Source organism: Sinocyclocheilus anshuiensis, unplaced genomic scaffold, assembly GCF_001515605.1.
Source record: "Sinocyclocheilus anshuiensis isolate Anshui unplaced genomic scaffold, SAMN03320099.WGS_v1.1 scaffold1358, whole genome shotgun sequence".
In the NCBI taxonomy this organism is placed as follows: domain Eukaryota; kingdom Metazoa; phylum Chordata; class Actinopteri; order Cypriniformes; family Cyprinidae; genus Sinocyclocheilus; species Sinocyclocheilus anshuiensis.
Window position 1 is genome coordinate 162,780 of NW_015557142.1, and position 5,947 is coordinate 168,726.

The following is a 5,947-nucleotide window of genomic DNA, read 5'->3' on the forward strand; positions in this document are numbered from 1 at the left end:
TGCAGTGAATGGGTGCCGTCAGAATGAGAGTCCAAACAGCTGATAAAAACATCACAATAATCCACACCACTCCAGACCATCAGTTGACGACTTGAGAAGACAAAAGATGTGTTTGTAAGAAACATACATTTTTAACTTCAAACTGTTGCTTTTGTCTAAAATATGAGTCCATAATCCATAACGCTTCTCCAGTGAAAAAGGCCATCTCCTGTTGTCTCTCACATCAAATCCAGCCACATGTTTGCTGTTTTGATCTGTGCATATTTCTCTCCTGATTCAGATGAGATTACTTTTTTTTACTGGAGACAGCAATATTATGGAATATGGACTAATATTTTAGCCAGAAGCAGCAGTATAAAGTTAAAAACGTCTTGATTGATTTCTTTCTTACACACATCTTCTTTTGTCTTCTCCAGATGTTAACTAATGGACTGGAGTGGTGAGGATTACTTGTGGATTATTGTGATGTTTTTATCAGCTGTTTGGACTCTCATTCTGACGGCACCCATTCACTGCAGACCATCCATTGCTGAGACACTGATGCAATGCTACATTTCACCAAATCTGATGAAGAAACGAACTCACCTACATCTTGGATGGCCTGAGGGTGAGGACACTTTCAGCAAATTTTGGGTAAACTTTTCCTAATATAAGGATATTTTAAGTAGTTCACGACGATACTGATTGGCTGATGGCCCCAAGCATAAGAGATAACACAGCGTGCAACCAACCAAACCTTGACCAATTAGTTATTCTTTTGCCTTTACCGTTGACGAAGACAGAGTTATTTTAAGTGTGAATTGTTCCCCCAATTCCATCACTGTTTGTGCAGCTGCTGTCTTTGCTTCTGAAGCGCGTTCATAAGGACATTGAGCATACAGAATCAGTCATGAAACCAAGTGTCATCCTATAAAATCTATAAAATATAAAAGTCTATAAAATATTGAAGAAGGTTGTCACTAACCAGTTGTGCTCATTCTTGCATCTAACCAACAAACCTTGGGTGTGTTATCCAAAAACATTTTTAACCAACTATGATCGCAAGCTCCATTGTTACTAACAAAGTTCAATGATTCAGTGTTTCCTGAAACCATAGTTACAACAAACAGTAGCAAACATCATCACAAACTTGTGTGGTTGAAACTATTTTTCCTGTTAGTATGACGTTAACTTGTTTAGATCATGTTCCTGGGCACAATAATCAAACTAACATGCAGAATAATAGATATCTTTCTTTTCATTTTAAATAATCTATATCAATCTATATATTAGCTTTTCAGCGACAACCACATATCCTACAGGCATAGATGCATGGTAATATGATTTAACCAACCTGATCTCATGAAAGTGCGTATAAATAGTACGCCAAATAAAAACGAAAACTCGTGGTATTGATATGCAAAAATGGACTTTGGCGTGTATATGCTACGCGATGGGTAGGATTAGGGTTGTGGGCTAGATGCGTATCATATGTACGTGAAAACTGCGTATTATATGCACGCCAAACACATGCGTATCATATACACACCAAAGTCCATTTTTCCGTATCAATACCACGAGTTTTCGTTTTTATTTGGCGTACTATTTATACGCATTTCCATGAGACCGGGCTCGATTTAACGCAACTTTTTTTTGTTTCATATAAATAAACAATGAATATTTGACTTTAAATGTAATCTTGCATCAATGAATCAGCAGAAGTTATTACTTCACATAACATCATTAAAGTCAGTTCTGTATTGTTGAATCAATGTGGTTCAAACGATGGAGGTGCGATCATATTTCTACGGTTTCAATACTAGCTAGTTTCCCAGCGATGCATCACTATGGAAGTCAAGAGTTTTGTCGTGTTGAAAATGCACCCCTGAGCTGTAGACTCACCATCTGCCTCTCCCTCTTAGGTACACTGTTAGACATTTCAAAGAAAAAAGGTTCCGTGTTTGTTTAAAAAAAAAAGGTTCCGTGTCTTCCTCGGATGCGAAAGGCGCGACACGACAAAAGACAATATAGAACCCATTATAATCAGCGAAACTATCTACAATGGGCAGTAAAGTGATGCCCCGTGCTGTTTCTGACACGAAGGGCAAACGTATTTGCCAATCATTACAAGCGATGTAACACGTCCAGTATAGTCTGTCCCAAGCTGTTGCGGCGTTGTAGACAGGGCAAATCTTGTCAATCCAAATGTAAGAAGTGAGGAAAATAAAACAACCTCAATGGAATGGCGCCACAGAGCAAATACAGTAGTATACAGCAATTTTTAAAAATACAGTAAGTCACTGTATGTGGAGTTTGACGTCACAGAAAATTCCCATGATGCAAAGGGTATTACAGTTACTTACTGTAAATGGAATTTGCAGTATTATACTGGGAGATATACAGTAAATAACTGTAGAAATTACAGAAATGTCTAACAGTGTAGGCCATCATAGTTAGGTCAGCTGGAGTTCCCCTTTTCCACTACAGGAGATCCCTGTCATCTGCTCTGCTTTGATCTAAATGGCGAAGAAATGTCTTAAGTTCTCATTTCCTCTCCTCTGTCTGGGGAAATGCGTTTGAGGGTCAGTCCTTGACAGCCCAACCATATTATGCACCTCAAGCCATCTGTTTGAGCTCGGTTCACAGCTGATCCTCTTCAAACTGGCGCTCATTACCGCCACTCTCTCAGACCCCAAACCTCCAGACTAACCTGAGATCTTGTGCCAAATATTTAACCATGACCCATGTGGCCCAACAAAGCTATTCTTCAAGTTTACAAGAACAACTACCATTTCTAAGACTAGGCCGGCCAGAGCTGGGAGTAACTGATTACATGTAATCTGGATTACGTAATCAGATTCCAAAAATGTAGTACTTGTAATTAGATTAAAATTATAATTTTAAATTATAACATGAAATTACATTTTAAAATACTCATAACCAGACTAGTTACTTTATTACATGATTACAGTACATATTATTCACACAATAGCAATACACGCTTCTCCCTAATTCCTCTTTTTCATCTTTTAAGTGTTCCTTTCTGAAATAGCTTGCCGCTTCAGGAAGTCTTCAATTTCACACAGAGATCAGTCACAGCATTTGACCACTGGATTTATAAAAATCATTTCAGGTTTAAAAAGTGCTTCAACATTGCATCAACTACTGATGAACACTAATTCTTTTTTTTTTATTCGAATTATCACTCGATTAGTTATTTAGCAATGTATTATATGTTATTGGAAGTCTTTTGTCTTTCAAACACATAAAAACGCATGTTGTGTAATGTTATGGATTACATTACTAACTACAATTTTTGTCATGTAATTTGGAATCGGTAACAGACTATGACTCGTAAGTAATCTGGCCAGCTCTGAGCATGCATCTGTTCTCTGCGCACACGTTTCTTCCTTTATCAGTCAGTGGGAGGTTATTTGGCCTGCCACTGATTCTACTGAACAACTGCACCTGCAATTCATGATATGCATGAAGCATTTTTTGTTTTTATTTATAGATTGTTGACACAATTGTTATACAATCTTAATTCAAAATGTATCCCAATATCAGAAACAGCAGAGTGATACAGGGTAAACAGTGTGCTTGAAACGAAAGGCAAGGGGAACAACTGAGGAACGATTTTGAGATTCTTGAAGTGTTTTCAGTTTACTCAAGAAATAAGGAATAATTTACACCAAAACATCTCTTTCAACAACACCAACAATTTAGGAAGTTTTTCCAAATAATGCAGCATTTACAATTCAAGGACAAACCTGGCATTATTTCAGTACAAAGACCTGCAGAGATATGAAACAGAGTAATTTGATCATTGCTTATTCACATTCCTCTAATGATTGCAATAAATGTGCAGAGATTGATCACATGATTCACCATTAGATGACCATCATTCTCTGCCACAACTGTTACACGTGCTGCTGTTGTGTCACAGGTTTTGAGTTCACCACTGAAAAAAGAATAGAATCGTTTTATACAAACACTGGAGGACCAGCTTTGGATTGGATTGAGTTTATTACAATAACACAGGCAATTTTTCCTGTTTTTAGCCCATGGAGAACATCTTAGATTTGGTAGTTTTAGACGTTATTCACAATAAACTTTTGAGCTTTCTGATTAAAGAGAAAAACACTGAAATACTGACAAGACTGGTTTACTTGAGACCTAAACAATTCTAATTTAAAGTACATGCTTGTGACAATTTTATAAATCATAAACAAACAAAAAAAAAAAGATAAACAACTTTATTATTAGGACAGACTAAATTGTTTAAGACCTAGAAAAGTGCATTTCAAAAAAGAAACGGCACCATTAACAGTCATCTATAACAAATGAAAAGAGGTCAGTGAATATCCAGTGTCTGAACAGAAATTACAATCAAGTTGTAAACATTTCAAACGAAATCAACCCTCTTAAGAGGCAATGTATTAGGCAGACAGCTAACCTTGGCATCAAGTCCTTTAATTATTCACATTACTTCACACACACACAAACCCACATACTGTACACAGATCCACACATACACACACACACTCACTCTCTATGGTTATAGTTTATAAGCAGACAGAAGACAAACTGAAATGATCACAACTAAAACTGAACGATGTGTATACTGCTGCCATTGTGCTATGAATACTGGTGCAAAACCCTTTAGAAAAGCGGTAAGAATGAGGAAGAATCGGATATCAACAGCTGCTGAGACGGTGAGATTTACGATACTGGTGTCCTAAACAGCCTCATTTCACTTGAACTCGAGTTCACAATGTCCTTCCACACCTCTCTCGTCTTAAATGAAGTCCTGTACCACAACAAAACAAGTGAAGATTTCATTTGCAAATACCGATAAACGCCACTTTAAAAAAAAGTGAGCTGATTGCCGTGCATTATTCTCCACATATAGCGCGATCTTAACCCTAAACACGTTTTGTCAAAAAAAGCTGGTTTTGTCCACTTTCAAGGCATCGCGAATTCACATTTTACTTTTTTTTTTAACTCTGAAACCTGAAATATGGAGTTATCTGCTTTTGCCAAAAAACGACTGCTGGAGTTACGTTATCTGCTTTTGCTATAAAACAAACTTTTAATATGTAAAAAAAAAAAAAAACTTTCAATTAGCTTTAATTTAGTAAATTACCTGTATTTGTTTAAATTATTATTACTTAATCAAAACAACCCAACTGCAGTTTGATTGATATTACTTGGAATGTGCAATAAAAAAAACGTGATTTCTAAAAAATAAAAATAATAGTTATCGGTTTTTGCAAATGAACTCTTCAAGTGCACTCCGTAAACTGGACCAACCAGCATCGCATTAAGCCACTTAAAGCTGCAGTCCATAACTTTTTTTGGTTAAAAATGATCCAAAATCAATATTTGAGCAAGTACATAACCAGCCAGTGTTCAAAACTATCGCCTTACTTTAGCCCGATTCACAATGGTCAGCTTATAATAATGTTTTCTAATTTGAGTGGTACGGGTAGGTTTTCGCGGGAAATTCGGAGAAGGGTATAACTGCAGCCTGGAGATCTCCAAATGGGGGCGGGAACTCCAAAACAGGGTGGGAGCTCCAAAATAGGGCGTGGCTTCCTCCCATTGACAGACAGGCACATGACACGCATGCACATTTTTTCCCCCAATACACTTCAGTACAAACTCCGCCCCACAGCTGATTCTAAAGATTTTATTGGTTGTGTCAATTAAAGTGTTGATTTCCTACACTATGCTACAAAAAATGCTAACCCCTAAACCTACCCCACACCTGACCCTAACCTTAACCAGTGAAATTGACTGCACGGCGGGATTGGCGCTGAATAGCTGGTAAAGAAAGTTGCAGTTCAGGAGATAAACAGTTGATAAGATTATGCGATATGAGATCGTTCCGTAACTCCCCAACAGGACCTCACCGGACAATGGCACCTTTTTAGTTACACCCAGCGTCACTACCCCCTCCTACCCT